This window comes from Pinus tabuliformis, chromosome 2_1 (genome assembly GCF_031772625.1).
Source record: "Pinus tabuliformis cultivar Carrire ecotype Pingquan chromosome 2_1, CPIR1, whole genome shotgun sequence".
In the NCBI taxonomy this organism is placed as follows: Eukaryota; Viridiplantae; Streptophyta; class Pinopsida; order Pinales; family Pinaceae; genus Pinus; species Pinus tabuliformis.
The window spans coordinates 712,360,345-712,377,299 of NC_142299.1; the positions used below are offsets into that span (position 1 = coordinate 712,360,345).

Sequence of the window (16,955 nt, forward strand, 5' to 3'; positions counted from 1 at the left end):
GGAGCTGAATCTCCAGATCGCCGAGCTGCAGTTGAAGGCGCAGCCTTCCACTCCCCCAGAAATCAGAGAACAGTGTGCTAGCGCTATCGTAGCAGGGTTGGAAGAAATTGGAGGTGCAGTGCACGATTGTACCGGCATGTTGGAACAGGCACTTGAGGTCCTCACGACTTTGTAGGAGGACCCCAACATCCAACGCCTGGAGACAGAGGTGCACGAACTCCAGTAGCAGTATGACAGTGTCAGAGGAACTGCGCAGACGGTAGTCCTCACTCACAGGCTTGCGAGGATGCAGCAAGCCAAGGCATTAAAGAAGCAGGTGGACGCGGCATGCCATAAGGATGTAGTTCTGAAAGCACGTTTTCAGCCATGGATTGACGAGGCCTTCACAGTCATGGCAAATATCGAAGGGAATCTTGCACACATACAGGGGATGCACGCGCAGATGCAGGAAAGCGCGTCGGCCACAGAGGTCTCAAAAGAACATATGCAGCAGGTTCAACAAGCAACAGCTTAGTGTGCTGCAGACATCAATACTGTTCGAGAAAAGTTGGAGGGGCTCTGTGCCAAGATAATTGCGCTGAGAGAGTGACTCGAGGGCATGGAAAATTTTAGGGGCTAATATTCGCAAGTGGGCTAATTTTCCATGGTTTTTCCAAAAAACAAATTTGCCAATTTCCATTTCTTCTAAAAATTATTCGCCAAAATTTTATAGTATAAAATTATTTTACCCTAAAAATAGCCAAAATTATATGGACTCTACCTATAGAATAATTATAAATTTGGATATTTTTATAAAGATATCAACAAACACTTTATATTTTTCATATTAGACACTAATGAGATTCGCCAGGATTTATAAACTTTAAAATAAATTTCCATCCTTAAAATTTTCTCTGCTCGAGGGCGAGTCACAATGTTTGTGTTGGGGGCCTATTGGGCATGGAATCCCCCCACCACATGTTTTGGGGCTCAAAGCCCAAGTTTTGAGTTTATATTGTTGTAAATATCCGCGAATTGCGGGCGCAAAATGTATGTTAGAGTCATAGGGCTATCTGTCTTAGTTTTGAATGTAATGTTGGCCTACCCATGGTCTACGGACCATGGAATTGTATAAATAGAGCAAGGCTCTAAGTTGTAAAGACATCTAATAGGATAGAATAGAGAATAGGCATGAAAGGTATTAGAGATTAAGTCGAAGTGCGAAGTGTTTCTTGTGTCGTAGAGTAGGGAAAGGCTCTGCAGCTGAGTGTGTAGAGGCCTAGTAGACTCTGCAGCTAAGTGCGCAGACCCTTGTAGCTAAGTGCACAGGATGGAATAGAGTCTGTAACTAAAGGAAGAGAATAATAAAGAGAATATTTATCTGAATTCTATGTATCTATTATTGGGTTATTATCTGTTGGATATGAATTGAAATTATACTGTTTATTTACTACGCACACTTGTATGAACTGTGAATATTGTTAAGTATAACTGAAAGCATACAGATAAGCTAAGTTAATAACTACTATTATATTACTAGTAAGGACTTGGGTAATAACATTTTTCGCCCCCCAGGTAGGGCTGGACGAAGGCAGCGTCTCAGGCTGCGAGGTACAGGTAAGTACACGTAGCGACATGTGCGTAGGGTCGAACCGTGAACCACTTGAACCCATCAGACATCTCTAGGGTGTGGAAACCTTGTTCTGGCACTCTCCCATACCTCATCTGGTGAGACCTTAGTCCACGCTCCACGGACTATTGCCAAAAGGGCCAATAGTACCGAGATTTGTTTAGCTAAATCACCTTCGAACCTGGGTCAGGCCCCAACAAGCCAACACTTTCTTACTGTGCAACCTATTCTCACAAACTACTACTATCCTACTTTCCCAAAATTATTTTTGTACTCCAATCAAATTTATGTGTTTATGCTTATTCATGGAGCTCTTTCTTGTTGATTTGCATGGGACAACTTGTTTATCTCACATTGTTTCATTTCCATATATAGATGTAGAGCTCCAAATCTCAACTAGTTTCAACCTAATTACTTTACCACTTGAAATATTGGTCGTGATTGCCCTGAGTGCTTAATGTTGGCCACATATCATGACTAGTGGTGAGACCCTAGGCCTTAACAAATTTCTAAAAGCTCGAAGGATTGAGGATGCAAATTCTATCCACACACTATTATGGCCTGATGAACCTAGTCACCAGAATGCTTAACCTTCATCATATTGTGACCTTTGTGTTGACCATATGCTTCAAGTGTAGCCAATATCAAATATCAAAGTTCAGGTAAGTTTCTAAACCAATGTGTGGATTCTTGGACAAAAGTCTCGAGATGATGAACCCTAGGGACTTCTTGCTAAGCCCTCCAAGACTAGGGGCTATTTCCATAAGCTGAATCTTCTCACATGTTGAGAATCATTTTAAAATCACTTAAATCACCAAAGTTCTAAGACCAAAGTTTGAGATGATAAACCATTGGGTGCCTCTTGTTAGGCTCTTCACGATTGGGGGTTGTGTCCATGGTATTGAGCTTCTCAGATCTTGATATCGTGGGAAATACTTCCAAGCTCCAAATGCCAAATTCTGAGATGGAAGTTGATAGAAGGGGTGGCTAACATATCGCCTATCATTGTGTCTAATGCATATTGTCCTGATGGTAGTGAAAACTTGCCACATTTCCACCTTCTCGCATGTGCCCTACACATGTCATTCACCAACTATCCAATTTTCCCATTTAAAGTGTCGAATTCACCTACCACATGTCACCCCCATGTGCTTCCACATCATGTATTTTCCACGTATGTTCTAATGTGGAAACTACATTATCACCACCTATCATCCTCATAAAGTATGACATTGATTTTCCACGTGGGCTGACCATTGCTTCACTAATTGTTTCATGTTGTGTGCAAATAGAAACCTTAACTCAATAACCTAATAAACATCTAGGTGCTTTTTTCTAGGCTCCTTATGCCTAGACATTGTGACCAAAAGCTTGTTTTTCCACCTCCTATTGGCATACTTCATTGTTGCATGGAAACAAGGTCTTAACCAATTGTATGATAGACACTTTGGCACTTACCACTAAGCTCCTTATAACCAAGCACTGTGAATGATAGCTTTTCGATTCACTGCTTGTCGGCCTACTTTGATTTTGTGTGCAAGCAAGGTCTTAATTGTTGGTCAGATAGATGCCTCAGGGCTTATCAACAAGCTCCTTGTGACTGAGCATTATGACCAACAAATTTTTTATTCACCACCCATCAGCCATTGTCGCTCTCTCTTGAACTTATGATTTGGGTTTTTAGTGTCAATCCAATGGGGGTGGCGAGTGGCCTCCACACTCAGGTCTGTATGAAACTATCATTAACCTGGAACCTTACATATGTTGCATCACTTCAAGTCCAATTTCCTCCTGAGTCCATGAGAGTTAGATAGAGTGCCATATACTATTGGAAACGTCTCTTAATGATTCATCTAACCATCCATCTTTTGACAAACACCTGCTATACTTGATATCAATGACAACACATACCCAATCATCTGCTAACACACTCAACACCTTGGAATTCTTTACAACACCCATATTTATGAGCTTATCTTACTCCTATATTAGTGTTCCAATGAGCTCATCCAAAGAAGGAATTTTCCAAGATTTTCCAATTAATATCTGAGTAGTATGAAAAGAAGAAAGAAATACAAAATACTGAGGACCAAGCTTAAAAAGAATATAGAAGATTGGTTATTCCTCTTTCTTATCAATTCCACATGTCTCGAATTGTTGCAACAAAGATTTTAAATTTGTGAAGAAGTTTTGTAGGGTGTCAAAATTGTACGGTATTAATGAATGAGCTCATTCTCTAGTTGGTGTCCTCATAGTTCATCATTTTTCCCAAACAAATCCTTTAATGTGGTTCAAACATCATTAGGTGTGGAGGAATATTTTATGTGAAAAATTAGATCTCGATAAATCAACAATCATATCGTCCCATATGCTTGATACAAGAGGCTCCAGAAAGACACACAGGACAAAGATGGCTCAAAATCAAAGTGTTTGGATTGTGCTCAAACCAGGACCAGATCAAAGATCTCATCCCCCTGATTGTGGTGGTGCGAACAACTCTTTGAACGAAGCTCGTATACGAAAGATAGAGCTCTTCAAAGTTTGACATGATAGCAGAAAGTGGGGCCCACAGCATGCCACATGGCATACCAATAAATAGGTGGGACCCACATGGCAGCACATCAGCCATTGACACTTGGCATTCTCTCATTTGTCTCCTAAACCTACATAAGGGACAAAATAAACTTTTAAATGGTTATTAAATAACCACATCAACGAAATATGTTTTAATATAGTTATTAAAATAACTATATAACACATTAAAACATCAAACACATGATTTCAAGATTAGCGGCAACAAACCCTACCGAACCCTTTTAAATTGAAATTGCAACCATATATATATATATATATATATATATATATATATATACATATACATATATATATATATATATATATATATATATATATATATATATATATATATATATATATATACATATATACATATATACATATATACATATATACATATATATATATATATATATATATATATATATATATATATATATATATATATATATATATATATTGGGATCGACAGCCACAACCTCCGCCGAACCCTCCGCAACTGTCTGCCCAGATATATATATATATATATATGTAATGGAGCTCTATATTAAGGGGCGAGCATGGGCTATCGGTGGTGGACCCGGCCCAAACCCCAACGGTCGCACCCGATATATATGCAACCACCACCCCGATTGCCGATATGCATCGCCCTGACACCTGTAAACATGCTGATATTTTCGGCACCAATAACCGACGTATATATCGGTGATACTCCGAGGATCGCACCGGCATATATGTCGACGACTCCGCCAATCACCGATACCAACTTCCGACCACCGATAATTGGGAAATGCACCGATTCTTAACGCCGGTAATGTTGTGCGGGGTTTAAGGGGTAGGCCACCCAATGCGGACCCAACCCCATTAATCTATCATTTTGGTTCAAAAAAGGAACTATTCTGTATGATTTCGGGAGGGGCAGGATTGATCCCCTAACCTCTCCTCAACGACTCTTATTATTTACCATTAGGCCAACGACCTATTTGTTGGAGAATCCGCCTTTGAATTCTAAAATCACTTTTGCCTTTGCACGCAATTCGACATAGAGATAGGCTGTAGGCATGGATTTCAAGGAAGAATGCAGGCATGAATTTCAAGGTAGCAGATTAATTAATATTTTAATGCAGGAACCATGAATTTTGCAGGAGGGCAAAATTTTCACTTTGTCAGAATTTGACAAGTTTTATATGGTTTTTACACCTCTCATCGCCATGAACACAATGGTCTTGTTCGTTTCTTCATCATAGGTTTGAATTTTCCAGTTAGTTCCAGAATGTACGTGGAACCATGATTTCAGCGAAAGCATGGAGCAGAACCATGAGCCATGAAATTTTCCCAAGGAGGTAAAATTTTGACATTTTAGAATATACTCAAGTTTATACTTGTTTTTCATGGTTTTCTGCAGGGATCACAATGGCGAGATCAGATTCGCCATCTGAGTTGCAGATTTACAGTCCATCCATGGAACAAAATATTTGAGGAATCTCGGGGGAATCTAAAAGATTCCTTGAGCCCTTAATTCTCAACTTCTCAGAATTTGGATTTTGGACAGTCAATTCAGCACTACTCAATGCCACAAAGCTAATGGTGGCTTCAAATTTCTTATTCTCTCATTTCTTCTTCTCGTCACTTTTCCAAGTGCCAGTGCAAATGTCCACATTCATGTGTGAGCAGCCATCTTCATGAGATCAATGCCTTGAGAGCAACGGTCCGAGCAGGTTCAACAGTGTGACATCCACTTCTTCAGATGGCCCTTAGTTGTGAGGTATATTATGTGTTCATGTACTTCTTCTTTTTGCATTATGTTGTACAGATCCATGATTGATGTTGATGCAGGGTCTTGTTCGTTACATGTTGTCATGATTCCTTGCTTGGTTTGATGCGGAACCTTTCTATGTGATGTACTTTCTATCATAACTCTTCATGTTATGTTTTGAGATCCCTTGTTGTATTTTTTGGGGATACTCTTGTTGTCGTCATGCATGTGTTTTGCTTTGACATCCCTTTTGTGCCATGTTGGCAGGATGCGCACCATGCATTTTTTTGTGTCATACTAATAGGAGTCTTTTGATTGAGAGTTCTAGGTGTGGAACATCTATTAGAGCCACCACTGCGTGAGGGCATTATCCCTTGTATAATAGAGACATCACCTCTTGTGTACATCACCTTTATTGACAACACTTAATGTAGTGGCCTAAACCATCTTGACACCGAGCCTTGGAGATGTAGTGCCTCCTGGACAAACTCCATTATCAACATCTTGTTATTTCATGTGTTGATGACAGATATGTTCCTCTTCTTTATAGCATGCAAATGTATTCATTAATGTTCCTTTAAAAGCAATTTTAACACATCATGAAAGTAAAAGGTCTTGGAAGGATCCTTCTTCACACCTGGACCTGGATTAAGTGGTATCGGAGTGGTCTTTGCGTTGATGTGAATTGTAGTGTGAACAATGACAGAGGATGAAAGAGCAATGTATGAGACCATGCTTAACATTTCCAAGAAAGTGGAAATTATGTATAAACTCCACAAAAAGAAACAAAGGAAAAGGAGCGTTTACAGCTTCAGTTGAAAGCCACCGAAGAGGCCATGGAGGAACTAAAGAAAAACAAACATATCTTTATATAGAGAATGATGAATTGAAGATGTGCTTACATGAAGAGAAAGAGGAGAAAAAATTTTGCTACTACAACGGAAAGCAAAGGATGAGGCCTTGGAAAAGCTGTAGCGAGACCCATGTGAGGTAAAAGGTAGTTCTCCATATTCATGTATGTTTCCTAATGATGATTTCGCTATGTTTGAAAATGATACCGTAGGAATTGGCTCCAAATTGTTGAAGAGAATGGGGTATGAAGGAAAATTCTTAGGCGTTAATGGCCAAGGCATAGTCAACCCCATCAAAGTAGAAGAATAACCCCGTCAGGCAGGACTTGGGTATGTTAGAAAGGAAGTTGGGGAATGTGTTGAGACAGCAAATGAACCACCAACAACGGATGATGAGAAACCCTCATCAGTTCTTTCCAAATCGAAAGAGAAGGTAAAAGATGTTTATTTCCTTTTGATTTCATCTACTGATAGTATGATGTCTGTTGGAGATTTGGAGATCCCAATTACAGGGACAAACATGAGGCTCCTTACAAAGATGAGGCATGAGGGGAGAGAGCTTCGTGCTAACAACCAAGGCATAACTCAACCTTTGGAGGTTGTGCATGAGCATCGGTTTACAGGATCGAGATACACTAAAGGAGAGTTCTCAAAGGTGTTAGAGTCGTCCGAGACATCATCGAGGAAAGAGCATGATGGGAAAACATCCTCATCATCCCATGGAAGTTTCCATTGCAGGGAGAGAGCTAAGGCAAGATCTCATCGCCATGCTGACATCAGAAACAACAAAGGAAGGTATAACCATTTTCTATCTTCGAATGTTCATTCTGATCATGTTGCTAATAATGAACGAATATCAAGGCATCGAAAAACATGCACCTTTTGTGGTTTACCTAACCATACCTTTTCTAAGTGTTGGAAAAGAATGGCAGCACTCATGAGGCGTGAAAGACCCTCTCAACGGCATGAAAAGAAACAGGTTAAGCAGGTATGGAGGAAGAAAGCCTACTGCATTCATTACGACAGAAATGGCCATCAGAAAGCCACTTGCTAGAGGCTCCATCTAGAGCAGCGCATTAAAGACAAAGCGTTGGTGCGTGAACCAGGAAGAACAGTTGTTCGACAAGGAAAACCGCCACAAGGAGGTCACCCATTCACATTGATTAGTGAAAAATGGTTTTTTGACATGTTGTCATTTCATGGTCATTCTTTCGTAAATCATTTGTTGCATTTTAAATTGTAACAGGGATGATGTGTTTCCATCACTTGGTCATCAAAAATGATGTCTGGTCATGTTTTGAGCCGTATTTTGAGTTGCATGTTAAAACTCTAAAAGTGATGTTATGTTTCCATCACTTGTCAAAACAATAGTGTCTGGCCTTATGTATGTAAATCATATGTTGCAGTGGGGATGTGTTTTTCATCACTTTTTGAAGCAAACATGATGAGCTGGCCTTGTTTTCATAACTATGGTATTACGCCCATCTTGTTGTAAACTTGACCACTGAGGATGTGTTATAAACTCGTGGCAAGTATGGGACGTTTGGGTCTTTAGTTTGGTCATGTCATTCAGAGCATGTAATTTGCAAGCAATGTACTACAGGTGGCAGAAGTAGTAGGTGTCAGTTCATCACTTAAGGCTCCAAAGAACAAAGGTGAAGGAGATGGAAGCGAGACCTTTTCAGGACGCTTGTGATGCGGACAGAGTACAAATAGGGATGTAGATTATTTTTCATGCTTTTGGAGGACCAAAAGCTCCTTAGTGGGGAGGATTGATCCAGGGGGCTCTAGAAAGACACACGGGACAAAGATGGCTCAAAAATCAAAGTGTTTGGATTGTGCTCAAACTAGGACCAGATCGAAGACCTCGTCATCCTAATCGTGGTGGTGTGAACGACTCGTCAAACCGAGCTCATATGAGAAATATAGAGCTCTTAAAATTTTGACATGACAGGAGAAAGTGGGGCCCACAACATGCCACATGGCATCCCAGTAAGCAGGTGGGACCCACATGGTAGCCCATCAACCATTGACACTTGGCATTTTCTCATTTGTCTCCTAAACCTACATAAGAGACAAAATCATTTTTTAAATGGTTATTAAATAACCACATCAACGAAATATGTTTTAATATAGTTATTAAAATAACTATATAACACATTAAAACAACAAACAAATGGTTTCGGGATCGGTGGAAAGAAACCCCACCGAACCCTTTTAAATCGCAATCACAACCATATTATATATATATTGGGATCGCCAGCCACAACCTCCGCTGAACCCTCCACAACTGTCTGCCCATATATATATATATATATATATATATATATATATATATATATATATATATATACCTATATATATACCTATATGTATGTATATATATATATATATATATATATCTATATATATATATATATATATATATCTATATATATATATATATATATATAGGTAGATATACCTATACCTATATATATATATATATATATATACATATAGGTATATCTACCTATATGTATATATATATATATATATATATATATATATATATATATATCTATATATATATATATATATATATATATATATATATATATATATATATATATATATATTATAACGGAGCTCTATATTAAGGGGCAGGCACAGGCCATTGGCGGTGGACCCGACCTAAACCCCAACGGTTGCACCCAATATATATGCAACTACCACCCCGATCGCCGATATGCATCACCCTGACACCTATAAATGCACCGATATTTTTGGCGCCGATCACCGACATATATATCGACGATACTCTGAGGATCGTGCCGATATATATGCCGATGACCCTGCCAATCGCCGATACCAACTGCCGACCATCGATAATTGCGTAATGCACCGATTCTTAACGCCAATAATGTTGTGCGGGGTTTAAGGGGCAGTCCGCCCAATGTGGACCCGACACCATTAATGTATCATTTTGTTTCAAAAAAGGAACTGTTGTGTATGATTTTGGGAGGGGCGGGATTTGATCCCCCGACCTCTCCTCAACGACTCCTATTATTTACCATTAGGCCAATGACCTATTTGTTGGCGAATCTGCTGATGAATTCTACTTAAACAATCATTTTTGCCTTTGCACGTAGTTTGAGACAAAGAGAGGCTGCAGGCATGGATTTTGAGGCAGAATGCAAGCACGAATTTCAAGGAAAAAAATTAATTAATATTTTAATGCAGGAACCATGAATTTTGCAGGAGGGCAAAATTTTCACTTTGTCAGAATTTGACAAGTTTTATATGGTTTTTACACCTCTCATCACCACGAACACAATGGTGCTATTAATTTCTTCATTACAGCTCTGCATTTTCCAGTAAGTTCCAGAATGTACGAGGAACCATGATTTCAGTAAAAACAGGGAGCGAAACCATGAGCTATGAAATTTCCCCAAGGAGGTAAAATTTTGACATTTCATAATATAGTCAATTTTATGATTGTTTTTCATGGTTTTCCATAGGGATCACAATGGCGAGATCAGGTTCGCCATCTGAGTTGCAAATTTACAGTCCATCCATGGAACAAAATCTCTGAGTAATCCCAGGGGAATCTAAAAGATTCATTGAGCCCATAATTCTCAACTTCTCAGAATTTGGATTTTGGACAGATGATTTAGTGCTACTTGATGCCACAAAGCTAATGGTGGCTTCATATTTCTTATTCTCTCATTTCTTCTTCTAGTCACTTTTCCAAGTGCCAGTGCAGACATCCACGTTCATGTGCGAGTAGCCATCTTCATGAGATCGATGCCTTGAGAGCAATGGTCCGAGAAGCTTCAGCAGTGTGACATCCACTTCTTCAGATCGCCCTTGGTTGTGAGGTATATTATGTGTTCATGTACTTCTTCTTTCTGCATTATGTTGTATAGATACATGATTGATGTTGATGCAGGATCTTTTTTATTACATGTTGTCATGATTCCTTGCTTGGTTTGATGCGGAATCTTTCTATGTGATGTACTTTCTATCATAACTCTTCATGTTATGTTTTGAGATCCCTTTTTGTATGTTGTTGGGATACTCTTGTTGTCATCATGCATGTGTTTTGCTTTGACATCCCTTTTGTGCCATGTTGGCGGAATGCGCACCATGCATGTTTTTGTTTCATATTGATAGGAGTCTTTTGATTGAGAGTTCTAGCTGTGGAACATCTATTAGAGCCACTCCTGCATGAGAGAGTTCTTCCTTGTATGATCGAGACATCACCTCTTGTGTACATCACCTTTATTGACAACACTTAATGCAATGGCCTACACCATCTTGACATCGGGGCCCAAAGACGTAGTCCCTCCTGGACGAACTCCGTTATCAACATCTTGTTATTTCATGTGTTGATGATTGATATGTTCCTCTTCTTTACAGCATGCAGATGTATTCATTAATGTTCCTTTAAAATCAATTCTAACACATCATGAAAGTAAAAGGTCTTGGAAGGGTCCTTCTTCACACCCGAACCTAGATCAATGCTTCATCCATCATGTTGAAATATTTTTCTTTCTCCACTGTTAAGTTAGGCTCAGGTTTGGTTTTCATAGTAATCCCACAAACTCCTTTGCTTTTGAGTAGAAATCAAATCTTGGGATTATATTCAAATTAATTGAATGGAGTGAGGCAAATAATATGGGATGATCTATTCTCTATATTTTATTTAATCTTATGTCAGTTGTAAAGAAATATATGTGCTTCTCCACACTAGGTCTCTACACAGAAATATATGGTTGCAACTAACACTTCATACCATTGACTAATGTCGGTGATACTAGCCATCAATCATGGGTTGAGGTGTGAAAATCACTCATTTAGAGGAAGGATCTAGGGTGTTAACATGGTTAACAGCTAAATCAATCCCTCGGGTTGCCATGTCTATGCACAATAACGTGGGAGAGTCACCATCATCACTTTTAAATTTGTTGATATTCTCAACTTACTCTTATGCTGGTACTTCCCTATGATAATTCACTTGAGAAATTGATTTTCATTCAGGAAATTATCAACTGAAAGTCTTGATTCCAAGGTATTACAAAATATCATGAATCAGTTTCCCCTTAGAAGGCTTGGTTCCAAAACATGTAAGAGTGATTCAAGTTTGTTTATAGTCCCTAAAGGATTTACAAAGTCATAATGTGTTGATGAAATATTCTTATGCAATGTTGATTTGTGTATATGGAATATCCCTTGAAATTCTTCATCAAGTAGCTTCTCAACAACCTTCGTAATGTTTACAATCACTACAATGGACTAAGAAACTTGATTTCAAAACTTTGTAGTACCATTTCATAGTGGATATAAAAAATTGCGAAGCTTAGGGACAAAGCCATGATCAAACATGCTGTTTGATTCATCTAAGACCTGATATAACCATAAAATATATTTCCCTAAGTAGCTTGTTCAAGAAACCTTCCCGGTGTGTCAACCAACATATCAAGTGCATTTTTTAGAGCACCTTCCTAAGGTTTCATGAGGTATCCATCACTAATCATTGTTGATATTAACCATGCATGATGGGATATTGAATTAGCTAAAGCTTTAGGGTAGGGCATACAACCATAGCCCAAGGCCTTTTAAGCTTTGTTTGCATGCCCATTTTATTTTCATCTTTCCTTAAAAGATGGTTATGGTTACACTCACCAGACTACTATAAATAACTAAAAGAATCCCTGACATAAGAAACCTAAGGCAAACATTTTCCACACATATCCATCACTATTAAATAGTTTAGGGATCATCTAGTAAAAACTCATCATTACATAGTAGCTCAACCATTAGGGAGCCAAAATATGTAAAACCTGATAACCCTGATTTCCTTTTGCTCTCCAAGTGAAGCCTTGCACACCCTATCTCGAGTATCATGGCATAAATGGTCGTCACTAATAACTTGATTGTTTTTAATGCAATATTCTCTAGATAGTTAAGATTTTCAACCCTTGCCATTAGAAGCTTGTCGAAGGGCCGCAGAAGCACATAAATCTCTCATAGATTTCAGATGTTCTACTTACTCTCAGTCGCATTTATGGTTCCTAACATTTTATGTTTGAGGGAGACGTGAGGTACCGGGCCTCATGCAAGGCCCTGACCTGCATGAGGTTTGGGTGCGTGCTTTATTTTATTTATTTATTTATTGTTGTTGTTTTATTTATTTATTATATTTATTTGTTTTAATTAATTATTTTAGTTTCAAAGTAAATAAGTTTATCTTTATAATGTAAGATTAAAGCTGAGCTAACTAACCTTAATCAGATGAATTTACATATTAATCAAAATAACATTTTAATTTATTATAAGTTAACATTTAATCTAATTAACATTAATATACCACTTATTATATTAATTATGGGGAAAAAATGAACATAAATTGATCTTAGGAAGATGTCTAAGGGTGATTAGTAGTGCATCATAATGCTGACTGAGTGAGTGATGGTAGAGGATTTAGTAGATCCATGAGGATCTCCTTGGTATTAGTAATGCTTGTTTACAAGAATAGTAAAAGGAAAACTTAAACCTAACTATTTTGTAGTCAAGTAAGAACTAAAAAATTTCTAAGATGCATTAATGAGATTTATGTGTCATGTAGATATTTGAGCAATTAGAAAGGTGGGGATGTAAGGAAATTGAGGTTGAGGAGGGTCGATAAAAGGACAACCTCCTCCAAAACTCTCATTTCCATCCTTAGAGGAAAGTAACGAGACTTTAAGAGGACACCAAAAGGATAAGGTGGAAAAGAGCACCCTCCATTAGGTGTAGGAAACCTTGAAGGATTGGGGGACTATGATAGAGAACCTGTAGAAATTCTACAAATTCTCTACTAATCTCGCTCTAAGACCATGTAGAAAATCTAACTGTATATTAACCCAATAATGCAATATAGATCAAAGAAAAATACTATAATATACTTCTACTATCAATTTGCAGAAGCTTAAAAGATCGAGCAAGATCGAGCTGAACATATATAACTAGAAGAAGAATCAATGCACAATACACATGAAAATACTTTGGGGAAAGCATCAGCTAAAAACCCCACTATCTGTATTATCATACAAGGTGGAAATACATAGAGATTATACAAAGCCTTAGCTCTCACAACTAGCCAGCTCTCAGTACGATCCTCACAGATGCTGACAAGAAATCATTGGTTCTCACAAGCCTTCTCCTCTGCCCTCCAAGCTCCTATTTCCTTGTGTTGTTCCTCTGGGATGATCTCCTTCAACCAAGTGGAAAAAATCAATTTACCAAGTGGATGATCCCCTGATCTCACACACTGTCAGAACTGCGCAATCCTTAAGGGATGATTCCTTCTACATGCATGATTTTTCTTTATAGGAAAACACATGTAGTTGATAGTACATTGTCCTTGACATTAGCTCAACTGGGTCTTTCTCAGAATAGACATGCATGAGATTCTAATGAGGGAATCTTCAAATCTGGAGTACACTAGTTGAGTGCATGCATGCATCAACTGGCTGATAACTCACAATTAGTTCCTCAAATAGTTTGGAACTAATTTAACTGGACTTAACTCAGTAAACTGATTTAACTAATTACAACTCAAATATAACTCAATCTTATCTCCTTAATTAAGGGATAATCTCCTTAATTTAATGGATAACTATTGCATGACTGCAGAAAGACTTCTAACTTGAATTTATCCAACTAATTAATCCATAATGAAGTAATTAATTATTTCCAAGAAACTAGTGAGACTAAATTCGATTTTAATTCACAATTCAATTCAGGGACAAATTAAAATTGGAATTTCTAGATTCTATTTTTATCATTTCTTGTTTTTATTTTCAACAAAACCTACAACTAAGGACATTACTAGGTAGATCTAGGATATTAAGCTCCTGCATTCATCAAACTAAAAATATTACTAAGCATTGCACCGATCCTTTGAGTTTCTAACATGGAGAAGGACTTCATAGTTTGCATAGAAGCTTCAAATCAATGATTAGGGGCTATGTTGATCCAAGAAGGTAGAATAATATCTTACGCATATAGGAAATTGAAGAAACATAAAGAGTTGTATGCTACCCATGACTTAGAATTAGTAACAGTAATGATATCTTTGAAACTATAGAGACACTACCTCATCAAGAGAAGATTTGAGTTGAAAACTGATCATGAGAGCTTGAAGCATCTCTTCACTCAAATGGATCTAAATGCTATAAATAGGTGGTGGAGTGAATTCATGCATAACTATGATTTTGGGATTTTGTACATCAAGGGAAAGGAGAATGTGATGGTCAATGCACTAACTAGGAGTTTGCGGACCTTCTGCTTAGTACCCTTGAGAGTCAATTTGAGGGATTTCATGTTGTAAAAGATCTTTGAAGATAGTTTGGTATATGAAGGCTACATTAGATCTCTAGAGTGGGAAGCAGATAGAGCTAAAGTTTGAGGGATATTCCCTTGAACTAGATGGACTATTGAGATTTCAAGGGAGAATGTACATCCTTCAGGAAGGGAGTATACAAAGAACCATCCTCGAGGAGTCACATAAAAAACTCTACTGTACACATACTAGTGTGAATAAGATGTATGCAAACATGAAGAAAAAAATCTTCTTAGCAGGCATGAAGCCTAACATGGACCATAGTTTTTCACAATGTCATGAATGTTTGTGAGTGAAGGTTGATCATTGACACCGAATAGGACTCCTACAACCACATAGCATCCCTATGTCTAAATGGGAGGTCATTTATATGGATTACATTGTAGGTTTGCCACTCAAGTTACAAAGTAACAACACCATCTTGGTTATAGTTGATAAGTTTACCAAAAGTGCCCATTTCATCCTAGTGAGGGACAATTACAATGTTTTTGATGTGGTATGTGTGTTTATAAGAAAAGTTATCCAACTACATAGGTTACCCACAAATATCATCTCTAACATAGAATCTCACTTCACATCTATGTTTTGGATAAGTTTACAGCCGACAATGGGGACTTAGTTGAACTTGAGAATTGCATATCATATGGAAACATATAGGTAGACTGAAACAATAAATGAAGTTATTGAAGACATGCTTAGAATGTATGTTATAGATAACCAGACACAATGGAAAAGTAACCTACCATTGGTAGAGCTTGCCTACAATAAAATTTTCCACAGTTCAATCGAGATGCCTCTTGATCAAACTCTATATTGGAGGCCATGTAGGAAACCGCTAAGTTGGGAGAGTCTAGAAGAAAGATTAATATTAGGGAAGGAATTGGTCCAAGAAATGGAGGGACGGGTAAGGAAGTTTCGACAAAGGTTAAAGCAAGCACAAGATAGAAAGAAGAGTTGTGTTGCTGCACATAGGACTGATCAAATTTATGAAGTGCAAGACCATGATTTTATTAGTATCCAACTTGACAAGATAACCATTAGGTTTGGGAAAGGGACAAAGTATCACCTCGATTTATAAGACCTTTTAGGATCAAAGAGAAAATTAGACCAGTTTCCTATCATTTTGTACTACCACCCCGACTTGCATAAAACTCATGATGTTTTACATGTATCTGTTCTACGACATTATGTTCCTATTGAATCTCACAAACTCAACTGGAGGGAATCATAGGTCTCGAATGTGGAAGTCGTTATGGTCAAACTGTTATGAAGATTGGACCATAAGTTTTGATCTCTTAGGTGTCGCTTAGTGGACTAGATTAACGTCCAATGGGACAAGTATATCCTAGGGTTCTCTACCTGGGAGGATGAAAAGACTATTCATTATGACTACCCCAATTTTTGACCAATTATGATGCCTATTGTTGAGGCCCTATTTTTATTTTCATGATGTTTGTTTATTAATGCTATGTAATATTAATGCATTTTAGTAGGACATATGAACATACTTATATAAAACACTTGACGGATTATGTTTATGTTAATTAAGGTATCTTATGTATGACATTTTCGATGCATGATTTATCTAATGAATGATTCACTTCTAGTATGTTGATGTTAACTGAAAAAGATTGGGTACATGGATATCAGACCTAATTACACGATGATTGTGATCACTTGTCTATGTGTGTGTGTGTTTGTTTTGTTGTTATGTATATTCTTGGATGAGAACTAGCCTACAGATTGGAAAGGACTATGTGATAGACAAGCATCCATGATAATGAATGGTGGATG

At 37.8% G+C, this 16,955-nt stretch overlaps 1 pseudogene; it reads left to right on the forward strand.

Annotated features, from left to right (window-relative positions):
- Positions 1 to 286: 286 nt before the first annotated feature.
- The window catches only part of LOC149202575 (ruBisCO large subunit-binding protein subunit beta, chloroplastic-like), a 115,232-nt pseudogene continuing 98,563 nt past the window's right edge, over positions 287 to 16,955 (forward strand).